Raw genomic sequence first — 24,056 nt, forward strand, 5'->3', positions numbered from 1 at the left:
TTATCAATATTTTTATTAAAATGCTTAATATATATATTTTAATATTTAAACTTGGGATTCCCAATTCAGAAATACTCTCACTGTACCCTCAACAGGCCAAGTTCCAGGGGGTGGGAATGGGAAAGGCAGATGGCAAGACCCCACACACACACACTTGCCGTGGTCTCTATTGAGAGTCCCTCTCCTTTTAACACTGGTTCCCAGATTTTCCCACTTGTCTTAGAGCAGCAGGAGTCACAGCTGGGTCCAATTTCTGCAACACTACCACCACCCCCTCAACTTGGAAAAAGTATTCTAAATTTACACCACGCAGCACCAAACTAAAAATGGCTTAGAAAGAGGAACAAACATACCTTGTGCTGAGCTCCTGTTAGATTTCACAAGCACACATTTCACCCTTTTTTTTTAAGCATATGTGATCAAATGATTCTTAAGTAATTAAAAAGAAAAAGAAAAACTCCAAATTGTGAGATGAAAGTATCTGTTTTTAAACAGGCAGGAAAGAGGATGGAGAAGGGTAAGGGGTATGCTGACTCAGCAAGATGCATATGGTTTTGTTTTTGTGGCATTGAGGACTGACCACAGGGGTGCTCTACCACTGAGATAGACCTCCAGGGATTTTGATTTTTTATTTTAAGACAGGGTTACATTAAGTTGCCAAGTCTGGCCTCCAGCTTACAATCCTCCTGCCTCAGTCTCCCTGGGATTACAGGCATGAGCCACCACGCTGGGCTGCATTTGGCATCCTAAGAATGTTGTCTGGCCCTAATATTTTTGTACATTTACCTCTCCCTTTCTCATCAACAATTTTAAAAAGTGAGACAGAACCAGGCTTGGTTATGAGACGGAACCCCCCAACAGAGCCCCAGCTTGTGAATGTCCCTTTCACAAGCTTCACTTTCCTCATCTGTAAAATGAAAAGGCTAAACTTGACTAGTGCTTCTCTAGCTTTTTTGGTGCTTGGCATTTTTTTTAAATATGTAATATTAAAAACTTGGTTTATTTTTATTGAAGTGTAACCACATACTTCACTTAGCAAACTTTCTAATACTAGATTTGGAAGAGGGAAACACATCTTAAAAGACTGAAAAATAAGGGGCTGGGGATGTGGTTCAAGTGGTAGCGCGCTCGCCTGGCAAGCGTGCGGCCCGGGTTCGATCCTCAGCACCACATACAAACAAAGATGTTGTGTCCGCTGAAAAACTAAAAAATAAATATTAAAATATTCTCTCTCTTACAAAAAAACAAAAAAACCAGCCTCAGCAGATTAGTGAGGCATTAAAAAAAAAAAAAAAGACTGAAAAATAAGGGCTGGGGTTGTGGCTCAACAGTAGAGCACTGGCCTAGCATGTGCAAGGCGCTGGGTTGGATCCTCAGCACCACATAAAATAAATTAATAAAATAAAAAGGTATTGTGTCCAACTTAAAAAAAATAAAATAAAATAAATACTGAAAAATAAGTGCCAGATTGTTTCTTGGTTTGATTTTAATAGAAAAGCTGGGGAAACATGAACATTTTCACAATGGCTCAAATCACTTTGTCACTGTCAGCTTTATGTCACACATGAGTAGAGCTATTTACTGACCTGACCAATTCCTAAAACTACCATAATATGTACTTGTGAAGAAAGAAAGCATCTAAGTGCTCAAAAAATGATATGAGTAAATGATCAGAACTTGCATTTAAGGGACTGAGGACATGGCAGTGACATGAAGCTCACAGATATGATCAGCACAACACATAACCCTGCAACCTGGGAAGGATATTGAAAGAATGCCTTCTCAACTATAGTAAAAAGTTTGCATCAAGTTTTCTAAAGCACTCACTTTGTAATACAATCTTTCAAATTGTTTTGTAAATTTTGGAATAATATTGAACTTGTTGGGGAAGAGTTGACTATTCTAAATCATAGAATAATGATGGTTTTAAGGATTTGGATGGAGAAACAGACTTAGGAAAACAGAAGTTCTTTTAGCATATTTACCCTCTGGAAAGAGCAACACACATTTGTAAGCATTACTGAGTGTTTTAGTCAGTTTTTTTGCTACTGTGACTCAAGGACCCAACCAGAACAACTGTAGAGGAGGAAAAGTTTATTTAGGGGCTCATGGTTTCACAGGTTTTAGTCCATAGAAGGCTGGCTGCATTCTTCAGGGCTCGAAGTGAGGCAGAACATCATGGAGGAAGAGTGTGGCAGAAGGAAATAGCTTATGTGGTGATCAGAAAGCAGAGAGAGATCTCCACTCTCCAGATACAAATATATACCCAAAGCCATGATCAAATTCCCACCTCCTCTAGTCACACCCCACCACTTCAATTACCACTCAGTTAATTCTTATCAGGGGATTAATTCACTGATTGGGTTAAGACTCTTATAACCCAATCATTTCTCCTCTGAACTTTCTTGCATTGTCTCACCCATGAGCTTTTGGGGGACACCACACATCCAACCATAACACTGAGAGAATACAGAAAAAGACACTCATACGCATTAATAAGCAAGAAAGAGTAACTAGAAATCAACTGCAATATCCATTGTTACTTAAATGTTTAAACTGTCCTTGACATCACAGGTTGTTTGGTTTGCTGCTTTCATTTTTTTTTAATTAAGTCCACATTTTTAAGTATCTTAGGCAATTTCAACTCTAGTTAGAATAAATTGTAGCAGTAGAGCTGCTGAGCTCTGCTACAGGCAATTAGAAATGCCAGACAAAATATAAAACCATCCATGTTTAGTAATAGGAAAGGCATAGCTGGGTGCAGTGGCACATGCCTGTGATCCCAGCAGCTCAGCAGGCTGAGGCAGGAGGACTGCAAGTTCTAGGCCAGCCTGGGCAACTTAGCAAGAGCCTGTTTCATTAAAATAAAAAAAAATTAAAATTAAAAAAAATGGGGGCTGGGAAGTATAGTACAGTGGTAAAGTGACCCTGAGTTCAATCCCCACTACCTTAAAAAAATGCAAGGAATTGAGGAGTCTGACCTTGAGGAGAGGGGAGGCTCATTGACATAAGCCCAACTTTCTGCAAGTCCATTTTCCCACTCATGATATTTGCCAATTCTTCACATGAGACAAAAAGCTAAGAAGCCAGGCAGAGAAAGCTGCTAAGAGTCAGAGAAGCCTGAAGAACTTCAACATTCTCTTACAGATGCAGAGACAAAGATGGAGTCAGGCAGGATGGTACATGCTTGTATCCCACCAGCTCAGAAGGCTTAGGCAGGAGGATTGCAAGTTCAAAGCCAGCCTCAGCAACTTAGTGAGGCCCTAACCAACTTAGTGAGACCCTGACTCAAAATAAAAAATGGGCTGGGAATGTGGCTCAGTGGTTTAAATCCTGGATTAAGTCCACCGTGCCAAAAAAAAAAAAAAAAAAAAAGTGAATTTCAGGGCCAAAAAGTCCATTCTAGATCCTAGAATGACTCAGAGAAGTGGGCCTGTCACAAGTTTTCTCCTTGAGGCATTACTGACTCCCCTGCAAGGGGCAAGGAGAAGGAAGCTGGAAAGAGAATGAACATTTACAGAGTAGTTTTCAGCAGACTTAACAGTACTAAAAACACAAAAATTGGAGTTTAGAGCTTAACAGGAGGAAGAGGTTGTGGTTCTCAGTCATTTTCCTGAGGGCATAGGATTGGGAGAAAACATAAAAGGACCAAACCTTAAAAGTGTGCAAAAAAAAAAAAAAAAAAAAAAAAAAGCCTCAATTAGACTGAGTGCCTAGTTGAACTGAAGTGACTATAGCAGAGCAAAGTTCTGCTGAGGCAATTAGAAAAGCCAGACAAAATCAAAAAAACATCTGCTTGAAGTAATAGGAGAGCAAATAATCTGCTGGGCAAAGAATAGTACTTTCTACTACTAGAAAAGAACAAGATAAATACCCTCAGCAGGGAGATGCCATCATCAGAACATCTCCATACACATGGTTGGACATTTAATTAAGCATTCCAAGGCATAAGAAGAAAGAAGCCAAAAAGAAAAGCAGAAAAGATGGGGCTAGGAGCACTCTCCTAGCACATGTGGGGCACTGGCTTTGATCCTCAGCACCACATAAAATTTATATAAATAAATAAATAAATAAATAAAATGTATTGTGTCCAACTATATATATATATATATATATATATATATATATATATATATAAGAAAAACAGAAAAGAGGGACTGTTGATAGAGTGCTTGCCTTGCATGCACATGGTCCTGGGTTCAATCCCCAGAACCACAAAATATATATACATATAGATAGATAGATAGATAGATACATACATACATACATATATAGATATAGATATAAAGACTCACAAGTGACCAATAAATTAGAGTTTTAAAATGTGGTTTTAAAAATGACTGTGATTTATATATTCAATAAAACAGATGACAACATGGGAAACTTATTTTTTAAGGAATCTAATAAAAAATAGAATTAAAAAACACAAAGTGAAATTAAGAAATTAACACGTTGTCTGACAACAGATTTGACAGCTATGTGAGCTATGTGAGCTCTAAGGCTAGGGGAAAAAGTGAAAAAGTTGATAAGAGTACAGAAAATAAAGTAAGGAATATATTGACAGGGTGAAAAAGTTCTAACACAAAAGTAATTGCAGCCCAAGAAAAAGAGGACAGGATGGAGCAAAACAATATACGAAGAGGTGGTAGTAGAGAATTATGAGAATCACAAAAACGTCAAGTCATACAGACCTGAAAACCCCAGGCAAGGTAAATACAAGGAAAACCTAGGAAGCTGTTGAAAACCAAATACATAGAGAAAAGTCTTAAAAGCAGCCAAAGGGGAAAAAAAAGTAAAATCAAATGGTGACAATAAGACTGACAGTCAACTTTTTCAAGAAAGGATGGAAGCCAGAAGACGATGGAATAAAAATTTTAAAGCGCTGGGGGAAAATTTGCTTCCCCAGATTTTTTTTTTAATAGGGTCCTATTATGTTGCCCAGGCTGGTCTGCTTTAGCCTCCCTAATAGTTTGGACAATAGGAGTGTACCACCACTTCTAGTTTCTCCCCAGAATTCTACGTACTTACTGAAACTACTCTGTAAAAAGAAAAGGCAAAATTAGTTCATACCAGGTCACTAAAATTGAGAGCATTCTTTTCTGTCTGGTAATGTACTTACTATAAGAACTACTAAAGGAAGTTTTGTTTTACCCAGTTTGGATTTTCTTTTCTTTTCTTTTTTTTTTTTCCTTTCTTTGTTTTACTTTGTTTTTTATGCAGAAATAAAACATATAGGAATTAAGGAAGAAATGAAAAACAATGACTAGAGTAAATATGTAAGTAAATCTAAGGGAGCACAGATTCAAATGAATATAAAACAATAATTTTAGTCTCTCGTGGAGGCTTAACTATGTATATAATTAAAATGAATTACAAAAATAACACAAAAGGCAGAAGGTAGGATGCAGATGGGGGAAAAAACAGTAAGTGGAGTTAAAGTGTTCTAAGATCCTAACATTGTCTGGAATATGATTAAATAAAAATAACACTAGCATGCACATGCATACACACACACACACACACACACACACACACGCAAAGTAAGATGAAAACAAATGTGTAACTACTATGCTAGTAGAGAAGAAAAAGGAAAAGTTAAAAATAAAGCTTGATTAATCCAAAAGAAAGCAAAAAAAATGAAAGGAAAAAAAAGGTAAGTAAGACAGATGGGATACAAATAGGAAATATGTAATAACTAACATTGTTGCTACAAATCTTTATATATCAATTTTCAAACTAAAGACAAAATTGCTGGACAGTATTTTTAAAAAGTCATTTATATGCTGCTTATAAAAGATACAGATTAAATAAAAGGGAACAAAAAAATTGAAGTATAAAATATCGGGCTGGGGCTATAGCTCAGTGGCAGAGCGCTTGCTTCACATGCATGAGGCACTAGGTTCAATCCTAAGCACCACATGAAAATAAACAAATAAAATAAAGGCATTCTGTTAATCTAAAAATATATATAAATTAAAAAAAATATCAATTAACCCAAAGAAACCTGGTATATCTACAATATCAAAATAAGAATTAGTAGAGAGATGTTTTGTAATGAAATATAACAATTGTAAATTTACATGATATGAGCCAGGTGCAATAGTGCACACCTGTAATGCCAGGGAGAACTAGTCCCAAGATAAAGATTAAAATGGGCTGGGGATGTGGCTCAATAGTAGAGTGTCCTTGGGTTCAACCCCAGTACCATAAAAAAAAATTATATAATATGCACTTAATAACATAACCTCAAGGTTAAATAAAAGAAACACTGGCAATCATAATAGGAGAAATAGGAAAATCAAAAATCACAACACAGGCATTTTACTTCTCTTAGGAACCAACAGAATGAGAAAAAAGAAATCAGTAATGATATAAGAGATCTGTACAATAAAATTAACAAAATTGAAATAATTGGCATACATAAAATGTGGAACCAAACAACCTTAGTATGCACATTATTTAAAAGTACAAACACAATATGCATATATAAAAATCGATCATATGCAGGACCTCAAAAGAACTAAAGTCATCCAAAGTATGTTCTCTCACTACAGTGAAAGTAAGTCAGAAATCAATAACAATAACAACAACAAAAAAAAAAACTAGAAACATCCAAAATACTTAGAAATTAAGGACTACATTTTTAATTAAAAACATTAATCATAATGGAAATTGTGAAATCTTTTAAACTAAATAATATAAAATATGACATAATACTCTCAAGATACACAAACACTATGCTTAAAAGAAAATTTATAGCATCAAATGAAAATATTTTTAAAAACAAAGGCTGAAAAATCAAAGATATAAACTTCCATGTCAAGAAACTAAAAAAAAATTTCTGAAATTACAACCAAAGTGCATAGAAGAAAATAATAAAGATAAAAGCAGGAACTCATGAGATACAAAATAAATGTAAAATACAAAAAACAACAAAGTCAAAGACTGAAAGGATTACTAGTATTCATAAAACTTCAGCAATATGAATCAAAATAAGTGAGAATTACCAGTTTAAAAAAATCAATATCAGGAATGAAAAATAGATATAATACCACAATAACTATAAATGTTTAAATAATTATGAAGATATTATTTTAAAAACTTATATCAGGAAAAAAATGAACAAATTTCTAGAAAAACACACCTTGTTAAAACACAAAAAGAAATAGAAAATTTGAACAACTGTATACCTACTAAAGCAACTGAATCCACATTTTAAAGCCTCTCAATAAAAAAAATTTCCAGACCCAAATCGCTTTTTTCTAGACAGTGTGAATTTTTTTAGACATTTGAGTAATAATTTAACTTTTACAGAACTCTTCTTGGGAATAGAAAAAGAACAAGCACTTCCTAACTCATTTCATTAAGTCAGCATACCCTGATATGCCAAATCTTAACAAGGGTGCTACAGTAAAGGAAAATCACAAGTTAGTCTCTTTCATGAACAAAGATGTTCCTCAATAAAATACTAGCAAATCGAATCCAGCAATACACAAAAAGGACAACATGACAACTTTTTGAGTTTGTTCCAGAAGTACAAAGTTGGCTTAACACTCAAAAATCAATATAATTCAACATACTATCAACAAAATAAAATGGAACATATGATCAGAAAGAAAATATTTGCTAAAACTCAGCATCAATTCTTAGTAAAAACCGAGCAGACTAAAAATACAACTTTCTTAATCTAATAAAAGGTGTCTATATGAATCCCCTAAGAAATATTGTAGTTAACGGTGGGAAAAGTTGATGGCTTTTCCCCTGAGATCAAGAACAGGATAAGGATACTCACAATCACCACTTCTCTTAGGAACCAACAGAATGAGAAAAAAGAAATCAGTGATGATATGAGAGATCTGTATTATAAAATTAACAAAATCGAAATAATTGGCATACATAAATGTTGAACCAAATCTCCATGAATATGATAAATGAGGTAGAAAATAAGAAACTATATAATACCAGTCATGTAATATTATGAAGTACACAGAAATAGGAGAAAATGTAGTTTGAGAAATGATAAAAATATTTAGAATCTAAAAAACGTAAGAGAATAGGTACTAAAAAGGTTCAATATATAGCACTTACTAAGTTCAATCTGGCTCTAATATATCCCTTCCAATAAAGTATATTTGGACAATGTTAACCGAACATAACAACTGAAGAGAGATCCTAGCTCGTGAAATAAGACAAGGAAAAAACAAGAAAGAAGATAGGAAAGGAAAAATGAAACTGTCATTATTTACAGAAAACCAACTGGTTGCTGAAATAAAGTTGACATATAAAAATGAGTTTTATTTCTGTATTCATGAACAATTCAAAAATGAAATTTGAAGTGTTCATTATAGTAACATAAAAAATAAAATAAAATAAGAACAATGAGCAGAAATATTATTTCTTAGCAAATTTATAACACTTAAACCCTAGTGTCTCTGCCCTCTGAAGAGGGTAGTTATAACACTTAAACCCTAAAGTCTCTGCCCTCTGAAGAGGGCCGATCAATCCCACTGTTGTGAACTGTTATAAGTTTTTTTTTTTTTTTTTGGTTTGTTTTTTGTTGTTGTTTGGTTTGGTTTGGTGGTACTGGGGATTGAACCAGGGCCTTGTGCATGCAGGATAAGCACTCTACCAACTGACCTATATCTCCAGCCCTGTTATAATATTTTTTAAAGTGCCAGAATTACAGTACTGAATATATAATCCTCAGAAGTTCTAATGTTGTCTCAGACTCCTTTGAAAGAGGAAGGGGAGCAAAACCAAGTCCTTTTACTCTTCACTGAGCAACACAGATATATAGAAATATAGGAACATTTTGTCTTTCCCTTGAATATCTTTAGATGACATCAATCTACCTAACACAAAATTAAACAAACAGGAAAAAAATATATATTGTATACATAAAATGTTTCAGCCACAATGTAAAGGGGAAATGACATAAATCATTTATAATAAAACAATGTGTATTTCAATATGCAAAAGCTCAGGTAGAACTATGTGAAAAGACATAATAAATAGAATACCTGTATGTAGATAGAATGAAACAGGTGTATTGTACTGGGGTCTCAAACAGAAGAGGTATTGCTTTGGGGAAGTGATTTTCTGAACTTGAGTAAATACAATTTTCCTTAGATTTACACAGCATGGAGATTTCAGTACATATGAAAAGCCAATTTATGTTCTAGGCTCAGAAAGCATGAGGGTTTTTACCTACTTCTTCAGCAAAACATTTGAAAGTTGCAGAGGACATCAGCTAGTGTACCATTGACTGGAACAGTCCAGACACTGCAGGACATGTGGTATTTCTGGTTTCTGCCCATGGATATTACCAGAGCCCCTCGATCAGGTGACTATTAAAAAAATACTTGCAAATCTCCTGTGTGTCCATTCCCAATGAGAAGCAATGACATAGACAAATCTCTAATCACAGCTCTACCACATGCTAGTCCTGAAACCCTGAGAAATTCTTCAACCAGGTGCAGATCACCATCAAAATATCATTTCCCCACCCATCGAGTCAAAAGCAGCACTGAGCCAGGTATGATGGCACACACATATAATCCCAGCAGCTGGGGAGGCTGAGGCAGGAGGATCACAAGTTCAAAGCCAGCCTCAGCAACAGCGAGGTGCTAAGCAACTCAGTGAGACCCTGTTTCTAAACAGAAATACAAAATAGGACTGGGGATCTGGAGTTGTGGCTCAGTGGCAGAGCAGTTGCCTCACATGCATGAGGAACAGGGTTCGATTCTCAGCACCACATATAAATAAATAAATAAATAAATAAATAAATAAAATCCATTGACAACTAAAAATTAAAAAAAAAAAAAAAAAAAGGACTGGAGATGTGGCTCAGTGGTTTAGTGACCCTGAGTTCAATCCCTGGTACCTAAAAAAAATAAAATAAAATAAAAAATAAAAATAACACCAAAAAAAAAAAACCCACTGACAAAAATCCTTGAAAGAATGTGAATTTTCTCTAAAAGTCAAAAGTCATGGTAGTTAAGAAAAAAAGAAATCACAATATTTGGGGGTTTTATCATGCTTATTTTATTTTTAATTACAGATTCAGGGCTGGATACTATATATTTGTTTTTTAATATGTAGGGCCTAAAAGTCTGGATCTGAGTCTATTCAGTTTCCAATAGATTTTGTAATAACTTCCATGAAAAATTCTTTCATGAGTCATAAATACGGCTCAAATCCTAGCTTTGCCACATTAAAATGTTATACATGTGTTAATTTGCTTACAGAATATTATATTGTTCTTTAGAAACAAAATGTAGAAAAATAACAGAAACATTGAAAGAGAGCTATCTTCTCTGACCTCTTGTAGAAAAAAAAAAAAGAAATCCATCCAACTTTTCACATTTTCCTCTCCTTTCTACCTCTATTTCTAAGACCTGTTTCATAAAATACTTCAAGAACACATTGAAAAGAAAATCTGGAGCTCAATCTCTGGAGTTAAAATGTCTGTTTTTTCAAATAAACACAATCTGGCATATTAGTTAAAAGCGATCATTTTCTAAGGTTCACATTTCCCTTTTTATAATAGTAAATTAATTCCAATAATGAATGATGTTGATAATGTTATTAAAACCCACAATTTTACAATGTTTCTTATTTTCAAGCCCTTGCTTGCCATGTGAATGGTTTTTGAGTAAAAAGACTTGAATTTGAATTCTGGCTATACCTCTTACTAGCTATGTGTGCCTGAATAAAATCTTAATCCATTTCTTTACATGTAAAGCACCACCTACCTTCTAGTATTGTGACAATATGTAAATTACTTCACAGAGAGCTTTTTGTGTACTAGTTGTTCATTAAATAGAAGTATGGTTATTATTATAATTAGCTGTCATGTTTGCTGATATCTACTCATTAAATAATTTCACTATTTTCTTCTTAGATGTGTCATACATTTTTTTTTTCCTGGCTTGCCAAGCTATTGAGATAGGCTGGTGTGTGTTATACAATGTCTTTTGAATTAAAAAACAAAACAAAACAAAACAAAACAACTCACTAGGCCAGGCGCAGTGGCACACACCTGTAATCCCAGCAACAGCAGCTTGGGAGGCTGAGGCAAGAGGATCACAAATCCAAAGGCAGTCTTAGGAACTCAGCGAGACCCCATCTCAAAATTTAAAAAAATAAAGGGCTGGGAATGTGCCTCATTGATTAAGCACCCCTGGGTTCAATCCCCGGTACACAAAACAAAAAACAAACAGACAAAAATCTCACTGGACTATCCTAAGATATACTAAAAAGAGGGAAAACTAGGCAGTTTTTAATTTTCAAATTCTGAAACATTTTACTGAACACCAGTCACGTGACAGTGAATTATAAAAATGCAACTTCTGCCTACCAATATCCTGATCATTTTTTAATACTTATTTAGTTGTAGATGGACACACACACTGAGAATGGTGCTGAGAATAGAACCCTCTGCCTCACACGGGTAAGGCAAGCACTCTACCACTGAGCTATAGCCCTAGCCCTATCCTAATGATTTATTTGCCCTGTCAACCTCTTTAAATTTCACCTAGTAGTCTTTTTCAGTTTTTACAGGGAGAGTTAACTTCTGAATAACTGGTACATTTTAGTAGTTTTTCTGCTATACTTTTCAGCATAAAGACTCTAAATTTTTGTGTATTTGTTTTATATTCAGGTCACCAACTGGTGCATTGGTACCCACAAATAGCTCTCATGGTCTGGTTGCCATGGTCACACTTTCTCCTCAAAACCCACCAGCACATACACACCACTTCACATCACATACTCAGCTAGGTTCAACAGCACATATCCGTCTCCCAGCTCTGAAGAGATTCTTTCCAGAAATGGACTTGGAAGAATCTCAATAGATGGATTGATAGATAGATAGGTAGAAGGATGGATAAATAGACAGAAAGAAGGATAGATAGAGACAGACATAAATATGCATATAAAACTGCATTTCACAAACTTTGAAAACCAAATTAATAAGTGATCATGTGTGTCAGTATTTTTCCAACTGTTTTGACTGGGACTCGGTTAAAAATAGATCTTATGTCAGAATACAGCCAACATACCTAAATACATGAACATAAATATTTAAAACAGAAATAAATTATAGAGAACAAGAGTAACTCTCGCCATGTGCAACAGTTTCTGACATTTTCTATTGTTTCATCTAAAATGTTGCTTAAGACTCACTGAACTAATCCCCCACAAAAAAAAAAAAAAAAAAACACACTAATGCAGTCTAACATCTCTGCATATTAGAGATAAAGAAACTGAGACCCAAGGAAATAAAGGGTCTTGTCCTAGGTCACCAAGAGTGATAAATGAACAAGCCAGAACTTGACCATTCTGACTCCCTGCCCAAGGCTGTTTTCAACTCAAAGTGAAACAAACATTCTAAATACTCCCCTCAGATAGGACTGGGGATCTGAAGCCTAAAACATGCTGCTACACTGAGAAAACAGGAGTATTTTGATTCTAAACAATGGTGAATACTGACCTCAGCCTGAACCTCCAATTTAGGCAGGTTTAATTTTTTCTGACTCAAGTGCACGGCCTAGCATGACTTGGCAAATAAGCAATTTTTTTTTTCTTTTCATTAACCCTTTCTCCAGCCACTGCAAATAACAGAGGAAAAGCCACTGTTCTTCTCAGAGTTAGTTTTACTTTGATTACACATACACAGGCATTGTTTGTCCATGAGAGACTGGCTGGCTTAGACACAGGAGTGAATAGTTCCTCTCTGCATTTACCAGGCTCATGGACAGCTGTTTTCTTCCGCACTAAGGCTGCTTAATTAAAATTTAAAACATCAAAACCACATGGGTCAATACGTGGACGTGAATGATCCAGAGCCTATGAGATATTAATGCTACTAACACTAGCAACCCCGGGCACTTTTAAAGCCTCAATTATAGGAAGTGGGATTGCTTAAGAACCTTCATTACAAACAGTATGGTAGCTTAAAATGTCAGTCTATCCACTAGCACCTGGTTGTGTGGGGTTTGTTTTTGTTATTTTGTTTTATATTCCTTCTTCTTATTGTGTGTGTCTGTATGGTCGGTCTGTCTGTCTGTGGATGCTGTTACAAGGTGGGAATCCTGTAACAAGCCACAAACAGAGGCGGACTCCTGGGAACTGAAGGCCAAGCCCAGAGGTCCAGTGCACAAGAAGGCATGGACCCTGGGCTATGGCAATGATCTCCCAGAAAACCTAACCCAGGCCCGGGAGGGTCGTGAGACGCGCCGCTCGCAGCGAAGGAACAGCATGTGACCTGCCCTGGGCGCTGCGTGCCTCCTAGGGCACAGGCAAGCCCCCAAAGCCCAAGGGCAAGGCGCTGGGGCCTCCTTAAATCAGAGAGCGCCAGCAGAGGGTGGGGTGCCAACTGCTGCGCAGCAGCTCCTGGGAGAGATACAGACAGCAGGCAGGATGAAGGGCGGGCTGGCGAACCCTAAAATTAGTGCTCCGGAAGCAGGGGCAGTGCACCGCGGCGCGGAGATGGCGGCCACTGGAGCGCCGTCCCCCAGGCGCGCAGTCCCTCTGAGCCTTCCAAGCGCACGAGGACCAGGAGGGCGACCAATGCAGAAGGCAGGAAGAAGGAAGGAAGAACACGGGACCACGTGTAGCCTCCTGAGACCCAGGGGTCCATTGCTCCTCCCCCAACTGCGGCAGAAAATTTAAGAGCTTCAGAATTTAAAACCCCAGAATGCTCCAGAATTCTTGTTGTTGAACTTGAAATTTGGTTACCTCGTTTTCAATGAGATCTTTCCTTTCCTATTCCTCAAACAGAATGATGTTGCTATTTGGTTTGAGGGGTCTGGGGGTTGTTTCTGGTTTTGTTTGGGGGGTTCCTTGTCAGGTTGGGGTGGTGGGAAGGTTGGGGGGTGGAGTTTGCATTTATCTTAGCAAGATAAACAGTTCTGAAGGTCAGATGGCTCCCCACTGGGCCCTCTCAAAAGATTAATGTACGATGAGGGATTCTCCATCAACGTTTTTTCTTGAAAATCCAAATTGTTTAAGTCCCAACTATTTTAGATATTCCAATAATGCATTGAAAACCTACCTTTTAATGATTAACTATTACGAACACCCCAAAATACAATTATCAAGATTCTGAAAGCCATTATAAGGAAATCTGTGAAATGGAAATATGTTCTAGCCAAGATCAAATACAGAATTTAAAAAAAAGCTGTAGTTATATTTAGGACTACAAAAATGGTAAATTGAATGACACAATATTTGGAAACCAAAAGTCATTTAAGACAGACACACTTATTATATAACTAGAATTTTTGAATAATATATGCATAATAATGTTAAATCAGCCAGTAATACAACTTAAACATTCACGGAGCGACATCTCATCCCTAGCATCTTTTAGCCTCCCCTCTGCAGTTGGCCCCTTACCTTTATTTTCAGAATCTTTCATTCTCTGCTTCCTCCCTCTGCTGCCAATAAGCAGAAAAGTCCAGCTGATTCTGCAACCCTGACTTTTGATTTGTCATTCACAGACAGTCAGCGGTCTCGGGGACGAAGTCCCTCAGCGGAGGAGCACTCAGGCTATGATAATTGCATGCAAGTCGGTGTGCGGGGTTATAATTTTGCTTATGCTAGAGCGGAAAGGATGGAGATGAAGGCAGACGTAAACACAACTTCCAAAACATGGCGTGGAACCGGATCCGGAGCCAGACTTGCCTTTCCTTCCCTCAGGGTAAGGAACCAATTGTTTAGCGCCTCCTTGCCTCAGGAGAGATTTGGTTCACACGGAAAGGGCAACGTCTATGCCTTGTGCTGGGCTTCTTTTCAAACAGTAACTGCATTTTTTAAAGGGGATTAGGAGCCCTGTGTTTTGTTTCCTCTTACATTTTCATTCATTGCTTCATTCATCTCTTCAACAACATTTTTTACCCCTCAGTGGTTCAAGAACCATGCTAGGTGATGAGGATACAACAGTGCACCCAGACGGTCCCCAGTACTCACAAGTGTTCCCAGCTGTTCTGAAACAAACGCATAGGGTGCAATACAAGGGTCTGGTGCATGGACACAGATTACTGAATTCATTCCCCCCAGGTGTAAGTAGACAGTCAAGGAGACTTTGGTTGTAAGCCATTGGGTGCCTCAGCCAGGAATAGGTATGAGGAAGCCATACCAAGAGATCCCTCAGTGGAAGGGCAAGGAAATTTCAGGCAAATCTTCCCATATTCAATTCAAGCTTACTTCATATCCTTATGCAACTTGGAATCATTAATTCACTCTTTGATCATTCACTCAACAATTGATTATTTGTGCCAGGCACTATTCTACCTGTTAGGGTTTCCGAGTACAAAAACAAACCAAATGCCTACTCCCATGACTATTACATTCTGGTGGGAGGATTCAGACATGCAATGGGCAAACACAGTCATATAATAAATGGCAGTAAATGCTGTAAAGAAAAATGAAGCATGGTAATCAGGTTACAGAGGTGCCATTTTAGATAAGGAAGCCAAGTGAGGTGACATTTAATTTATGGAAAATAGGTCAGGATCATCAGTCTTCCAAACATCTTCACTCAAAATTCTTTTTATTGTTTTTGTTGTATTTGTTTGTTTAAGTTCTGAACCCTCACAACTTCCTCTGCTCCATATGCCCTCACTGATATCTCGTGTTTGTTCTCCATTTTTCAAATTGGTAAACTGATACTCATAAGGATTAACTGACCCAATCTAAGACCTAACTAAGCTGGGAGAAAAGCAACAAAAAGAAATATATCTATCTGTTGCTTTCATCCACAGAATTGCTGGGTTAAATACAATATGGACACAGAAAATTTCCTGGACTAGGAGTCAAGAGAAGAGGTTGAAGACCTCTCTCTCTGCCTACCAATTATTAACTGAGTGTGTAAGGCAGATGATTTAGCCTCTCTACCATCAGTTTCCTCGGGTGTAAAATGGGCTAATCATACCTGCCCTGGATATATACCAGGCTGTTTGCAAGATCAAAAGAGAGAACAGATGCAGTACTTTGTAAACTAACCACTCTATAAATGCAAGGTATAATTACCAACTGCTTGGGCACATTTAAGAGGACTAATTGCCAGTGTTTAGCTACTTATTATGCAGCCAAGAGTCAAAGAAGGCTATGGAGTGAAAACTTCATGACCACTAGTGCTCCCTGGGGGTGATCTCTAGCTGCTAAAATTTGAAGACTCCCTGGAAGTTTGGAAAATTTTAAGGTTGTTTTTGTTTTCTTTTGTGTTTTGTTTTTCTAGTTTCCATCTTTCCTTGACAGTAATGCCTTTTTGCTCTTGTTTGACAACTTAAGACCAATCAGGAATATGCTGCTATAATTTTGATGTTGAGTGTCCCCCAATGTGTTAAAGGCTTTGTCCCCAAGGTGGTGATATTTGGAAGGTGGTAGAACCTTTAAGACCTGGAACCTAGAGGGAGATCTTTAAGTCACTGGGGGGTATAGCTTCAAAGGGCACTGTGGGACCCCAACCCTTTGTCTTTTTCTTTGCTTCCTAGTCATGAAGCGGACAGTTTTGCTCTACCACATGCACCTGCCATGATGTGCTGCCTCACCACAAGCCCAAAAAAATAAAGCCAGTCATGGACTGGAACCATGAGCTAAAAATAAACATTTTTTTCTTCATAAGTCATCTCAGGGATTTTGTTACAGTGATAGAAAGCTGCCTAATACACGTGCCTTCCTTATAACTCCTCAGTGACCACTGAAGGAGGCACTGGCCCATACATCACATCAAAGAAACGGACATCTCTGCCTTCAAAGGCTAAGTTCAGAACAGTCAAAAAGTTTCAGAGCTGAGAGGCTGAGGAATTCATGCACCATTTCATTCAATAGTATTCTTAGTGCCAGGTACTGCTCTGAACAATTAAGAATGACACAGAGCCAAAAAAAAATTCTCTGTCCTCAGAAGCTTGTGGTCTCAGGTCAAGAAGTTTCCACAAGGTATGCTAACTTCCTGAGTTAGGCAAAGGGATGTCCAGACCTGGGCGGAATAGTGGAGCAAGGGCTCTGAAAAGGCTAGCGGGCTCTGCCATTTACTGACCGATAAGGATAGTTGGGACAAATTCTTGCACCTCTCCAAGTTTCCATTCCTGATCTGTAAGATGAAGATTAAAATGGTACATATCCCCTAGTGACAGTAGAGGTTCAAATGAGTTAAAACATGTAAAGTATGTGGCATGAAGTTTGACGCACAAAGTAGGGCTCCATAATTATTGTAAGATTGTTACCTTTGACCTGGGTCAAGTTTAGCCCTCTGAGTCTCAGTCTCCTCATAAAATATGAAAAATAATAACTAGTTTGTATGGTTATTATGAGAGGATATACATATCAAAGGGATATAAAGCCCTTGGCATAAAGGAGTAGCTAACTACTGACCTGTCTCACTCTAGGCCCCTTTTAATCAAGCAAGCTGCTCAGGGTGCAAGTGGGGAAATGAAGACTGGGAGTAGTAAGAAAGTGGGAGGAGGGAGGGAGGGCTGCCATTTTGTTCTTCAAAATAAATAACTTTTTTTTTTTTTAAGTGTGGTCATTGCTAGGGGTACCTGCATCTTACCCAACACTGTAATTTGGAAAGTTTCAAATGTTCAGAAAAGTCAAAAGAATTGTACAGTTAGCTCCATGTTCAGGTTCATTTTGGTATATTTGGTACATGTGTCTATTAATCCTTGATTTTTTTTTTAATATTAAGTTGAGAGGCCAGGGTTGTGGCTCAGTGGTGGGAGTGTTTGCCTAGCATGCACGTGAGGCACAGGGTTCAATCCCTGGTATTAGATAAAAATACACAAATAAATATTGTGTCCATCTACAGCTAAAAAAAAAAAAAAGAAATTTAAAAAATATTAAGTTGAAGCATTTTGAAGGTCTCATTAAATAAAAAGCCTTTGCTTCCTCTCCTGACACCATACCAAAGCTTTAGTCCCCTGATTCCCTGGCCATTCCTTCCAGCATCAGATGAATACTCACAAGTCTTTCACTGCCCCACAGTAATCCCTGAGGCCACACCTCATGGAGGGACAATAATGGCCTTAAACTTTGGAGTTTTCCATAACAAAGCAACTCTCTGGCAGACCCCAACCTTCAAATAAATTGGAATAATGAAACCAAGGACCACTATAAGCAGGCACTGCTTGGCTTGATGTTCTGTCTCAATAACTGCATTGAGAGAAGGATTCAGGCAGGCTCCACTGGCCACTAAGTCCCTCCACAGCTCTGCACATTCCTTCTCTTGTTAGATGCCACTCCTGAGTCACTAGACTGGTGAGTCATGCCCAGTAGGCGAGGCCATCTTGAGAGCAGATCGAAGAAGAGAATTTTCAAGAACAACAGAGTGATTTGTGATTTCAAAAAAAAAAAAAAAAAAGGAGTAAGTAAGGGTAAACTTTATTAAATGAGGAGGACACGTAAAACATCTTCAAAGAGGTGACACCTGGCACTTGTTACAGATCCAAGCTATGGGATGCGGTGAAAAAGACCTGATTATGGCTTTTAGAACATCATGATCATTATGCACTGAATACATGTATCAAAATTTCACATTATTCCTCATAAAACTTGTAAAATTAAAATAATAATAAAATTCAAAGATATCGAAAAAAAAAAAGAACAACAGAGTGAGACTCTGAACTGAAAGGGAATAAGGATTCTTATTGTCCTGGAATTTTTTTAAAAAAAGGGAGAACAACCCTGCTGTAATATTGGGGGTTAAATTTCTAAGCTGCAACTTTTACTCTGAAGAAAGACGGGCACAGAAAAAAAAATTAAAAACATTTCTATAATTCCTTTGAAACTTTTGTGGCACTTTTATTTCTTGCTTAGTGGACAGGTAAGCAAAGAGAGACCCAGAAGATACGTCCCTCATTAGACAGACCAAATGTCTTTCTGATGAGGCTGGAGCCTCTTCTAGCTTCATCATTCATTCCCTAAACATGCCAGGGTGAGGTGAAGGAGGGTGGCTTCCCCTCCTTCATTACACCTGCCCTTCCTCAGTCCAGCCAGGGCTTTGGTTTGCTCAGAGCACCTAAATGACCATAAAGAAGTGAGGCAAAGAGAGAAAAACTGCTGATGTGTTGGGGGTGGGGTGGAGGTGTATGATTAGGGAACTAACCACAGAAGAGAGCAACACCACTATAAGAAAAGCTGGTTAGGGCTGGGGTTATAGCTCAGTGGTAGAGCCCTTGCCTAACACATGGGTTCAATCCTTAGTACCACATAAAAATAAATAAATAAATAAATAAATAAATAAAATAAAGGTGTTGTGTCCATCTCCAACTAAAACAATTATTGAAAGAAAGAAAGAAAGAAAGAAAGAAAGAAAGAAAGAAAGAAAGAAAGAGTCAGTCAGTCAGACCAGTTAAAGCCCTGTGACCTCAAACTACCAGGCAAGGGGAAGGAAAGTGATATATGAAGCACCTCCTACCTGCCAAGTGATTTTCTATTGCCATTGTCATACATTTATCAAGAACTTATCGGTCAAGGAGTATCTTTAAAGATGCTCACAGCAGGCTACCTGGATTTGAATTCCAGGGTACTAGCTGTGTAACTTTGGAAATAAAATAAAGGTTCTCTCTGCCCTACCTTTCCTCATTTATAAAGTAGGGATTACTGTAAGAATAAAAAATAAAATAAAAACATGCACTGTTTCAGACTGTGGCTGTCATACAATAAGAGTGCAAACAAGTTAACTCTTGCCTGTCCCAGTTTTCTAGATGAGAAAAAAATGAAGTAAAAAGAGTCAAGGTCACTTGCCAAGACCAGGGAGGGGAGGGAAATCATCCTATTATTTTCCTTTTATTGGTGAGAGCTTGGGAGCCCAGGAGGGTCTGATAACACATTCAGTACACAGTTAGCAAACGGAAGAAACTGAGTTAAGCCCACATTTGCTGGCTTGAAAGCCCTTGCTCATTCCACAGGTCACAGGTTCTCAAACTTCCATGTGCATCAGAATCACTTGTCAAGACACAGGTTTCTGAGCCCTGTCCCCAGACTTTCCAGTTTGGTAGTTCTGAGGTAAGTGCTGAGAATTTGCATTTTTAACAAGTTCAAGGGTGATGTTGATGCTATTGGTCTAGAGAACACGGTCAGAGAACCATGGCTCTACAATCGTGCACCTGTCTGCAGAAAGGAACACAGGAGAAGGAATCAGGCCTAAAATTGTAGTTCCATTGGATTTTCCCACTCTGGCAAAAGACTGGTTAGCTAACATATCTTGTTTTTACACAGTCTTTTCATATTTATGACCTCACCTGATCTTTCCAATAACCTTGGGAATAAGCTGGATAGGTATGATTGCCTTCATTTAATGTGATTTGTTTTTAGGAATAGGTTTTCAGAAAATGACAATAAGAGACAAACCCACCAATTACCTGGCAGGGGTTCTGTGCTCCTCTCCAACTAACCTGTCCTAGAAAGTACTTCCTGTTAATGGAGCCCGACTCTAGTTCCAGCTGTGTTTTCCCAGGGCTGATCATAGCTCAGGCCAGGACTCCTTGCCCCAGGAGGGTCTGGATAAGGTGATTTCTCCTGGGAGGAATTCAGGGTCAATTATCAACAATATTTCTGGGACTAGCAAAGTCTACTGATCACAAAGTATTTTCACTCCCTTTTCTGTAAAAGCTTTGATATTTGACTAAAATAGCATTCTCTGGAAAGAACAGATGCATTTGAAGGGCTAATTCCACCCAGCACAGCTTGCCTATTCCCATTCAGAACTACTTACATGGTAGATATTTTAAGCTGTTTTGACATCTAAATCAAATAAATGACTAGCATCTAGAATATGTAAAGAAGTCCTATCAATAGATAAGAAAAACTACTGAAGACAAGCTTAATGGTACCTTGTAAAGTAATTTATTTGTGCTTTCATATAACTGATATCATGGAAACTCCCATGAGTGGATTGTTTTGAAATTTAAACAAATAAAAATTAAAAGAAAATACTTACAGAAAAAAAAAACTACCAAATAAAAGATTAGGAAAAGATATGAACAAACTTTTCATAGAGGTTCTCATAAGCATGGCCAATATTCAGGTAAAGAGACAAGAAAAGACACTCAACTTCATTATTCATCAAGGAAATCAACATAAAATAAGTATACATTCCACACCCATCAAATTGGCAAGCATTAAAAAATCTAGCAACAGATAAATAGATGGAACTGGAGAACATCATGCTAAGTGAAATAAGCCAGACTCAGAAGGTTAAGGGTAGAATTTTTCTCTCACATGCAGAAGCTAGAGAAAGAGAGAAAAATGTGAATTAAAAGAGGGGGATCTCATGAAAAAAAAAAAAAGAGTAGAAGAAAGGGCTCAAAAAGGGGAGTGGGAAGAGAAAGCATGGGGAAGTTCTCAGGAATGAAATCTACCAAATTATGCTATGTCCACGTACAAATATAACACAATGGTTCATATGTGTAAATATATTGTGATAATGAAGTAATTAAAATAATAATTATGGAATGGAGAGCAGTAGAGTGGAACAAACCACATCACGGGGAGGGAAGAGGGGAAGAAAAGGGAAGGTACTGGGGAATGAATTGATCAAATTATGTTATGTGCATGTACAAATATGGCATAATGAATCCCACTATTATGTATAATTATAAAGCACCCATAGATTTTTTTTGTAAGTCTAGCAATGAAATCATGAATCTCACACATTGCTGATAAGAACTAAAATAGCATGAACTTATGGATATTTACTTGTTAATATCCCAAACTTAAGAAGAAAAAGAATATGTCCTCTGATCCAGTAATTGTCCTCCTAGGTATTAATACTATAGCTATAGTCAAAAATGTTCAGACTCATTCTCGTTCGAGCTATACAGGAGTGAAATAATTCATTCATTCTGAACATATTTATTGAATATCTACTCTGTACAGGACAGAGCATTAGGATGAAAAGATGCCAAGAGTCCCTAGAAGCCATGGTCCTTCTTATCTGCAGCCTTATCTGTGTTGTGAGGGGTGGAAGATGAGAGAAAGAAGAATGCTGGTGAAGAAGAACTTTTGCTTTGCCCAAAAGATTTAGCTGTCCCCAAATATCCTCCAGATATGATCTTTCCCATTGCTCACTGAACTTTCCAGTTCTACAACTAACCATATTTGGGGAGCAATCATATCGTCAAAGACCTGGACTCAAATACATAAAAATAACAACCAGCCCTTTGTGAGTCTCTATGTGTTAGGAACTCATTTAATCATCATAGTAACATGACATACAAATTTTCATCCCCGTTTTATAGATGTTAAGTAATTAAGTTTTAAAAAGATTAAGTACTTGGGGCTGGGGATGTGGCTCAAGCAGTAGCCCGCTCGCCTGGCATGCATGCGGCCCGGGTTCGATCCTCAGCACCACATACCAACAAAGATGTTGTGTCCGCCGAGAACTGAAAAATAAATATTAAAAATTCTCTCTCTCTCTCCTCTCTCTCTCTCTCTCTCTCTCTCTCTTAAAAAAAAAAAAGATTAAGTACTATGTTAACTTTTTGTCACTGTGACCCAAATACCTGACAAACAACTTAAAGGAGGAAAGATTTATTTTAGCTTATTGTTTCAGAGGTTCTAGTCCATAGTCAGCTGGCTCCATTCCTTCTAGGCCTGTGATCAGGCAAAGCAGTATGTCCTGGTGCCAAGGTGTTGCAGAGCAAAGCTGCTCACCTCATAGTCCAGGAAGCAGAGAGGGGTGCGTGTTACGGACAAGATATAGTCCCCAAAGACACACCCCCAAGGACCAATTCCCTCCAAATATGCCCCACCTCCTGCAGTTTTTAATCACCTCCCAATAATGCCATCAGCTATGAATCCCTCAATGGATTAAGCCATTCATGAGGCCATAGCCCTTGTGATCCTGTTGCGGAGAATAGACAGGCAAGACACCAAATAGCAACCGGAAGCAGATTTATTGGGCTATAGCCAGATTCAGAGGGCAGAGCTTTCACTGTAATCAATGGATTCCCCTGAACTCCGTCCATCGGAATTCAGGCAGTTTTGGAACTTTATACCCAGCACATAAAAGGAGTGGATCAGAAGTTCACAGTCTGCAGAAGATCACACAATAGCAGCATTTTCTTTCACTGTTCTAGGCAAGTTAACCCTTCAAGGACAGTGTCTGAGAAGCTCTTCTTTTACTTTTCTCCCCCTGCTAGCTGTTACCATGGAGCCCAATTAATAACTTCTTCTCTTTGAAATGTAAACACCTCTGTGAATCTCCAGCCCAAGACCAGAGACCTAGTTAAAGAATGTTTTTCTTATCACACTCTGCATTTGCAAGCACACTTCTATTATATATGTTGTTATTTATATTAAATAGTCCATAAATGTTTGTGAAAAACTAGTAAAAGGGGCTGGGTTGTGGCTCAGTGGTAGAGCACTTGCCTAGGACATGTGAGGCCCTGGGTTCATCCTCAGCACCACATAAAAATAATAAAATAATAAAGGTATTGTGTCTATCTACAACTAAAAAAAAAAAACTGGTAAAGGGGTGTTCAGCACCTGGAGTGCTGATCACTTCCAAACGAAGCCAAGTAAGATAGAGCAACAGGAAATAAGTAGTTTAATGACACTGAACTATTCTGTAGAGATTCTTGTGCTGATAGTCCTAAGATCAATTATGGTGAAGACTTCTGGAGAAGCTTAATTAAAATTTTCTGTGGAAGACAGGGTGATACTATAATCAATTTCCAAAGTCTCCACCTCTGAACAATGTTGCACTGGGGACCATGCATGCCATTAAAACATGAGTCTTTGGGGAACACTTCATATCTAAACCATAACAAGTATCCTGGCTAAGATCACACAGCTTATTAGTGTGCCACATGTTAGTGTCATATTATAATCACAGTCTAACATCAAAGCTATGATTCTGGAAGCCCAAAGTGATATTGATATCTTCATAAGAAATTCAGGCCACTCTTGAAAATATCAAATATAATTAGGATATAGATTTCTTTCACTACACAATATATATTAGTTTTACTTTGGTCCCCCATGAATATAGACACTAAAATATATTTATTTTGCTCAGGGAGATGTGATAGGGTAATTCACGGGTAGTC

General features: G+C 37.7%; 1 protein-coding gene across 7 annotated transcripts in view; it reads right to left on the reverse strand.

Annotated features, from left to right (window-relative positions):
- Window positions 1–24,056, reverse strand: part of DNAJC6 (DnaJ heat shock protein family (Hsp40) member C6) — a 179,112-nt gene that overhangs the window by 146,505 nt on the left and 8,551 nt on the right. For 2 of the 7 annotated variants that reach the window (XM_081306161.1, XM_081306158.1), the window contains exon 1: window positions 14,401–14,591. The exons of the other annotated variants lie outside the window; for them this stretch is intronic. The gene's annotated coding sequence lies outside the window, so the exon portion shown is untranslated. Of the gene's footprint in view, window positions 1–14,400; window positions 14,592–24,056 lie in introns of those variants that run through there. 7 annotated transcript variants of the gene reach the window in all.

Source organism: Spermophilus citellus (assembly GCF_964194105.1).
Source record: "Spermophilus citellus genome assembly, chromosome: 9".
In the NCBI taxonomy this organism is placed as follows: domain Eukaryota; kingdom Metazoa; phylum Chordata; class Mammalia; order Rodentia; family Sciuridae; genus Spermophilus; species Spermophilus citellus.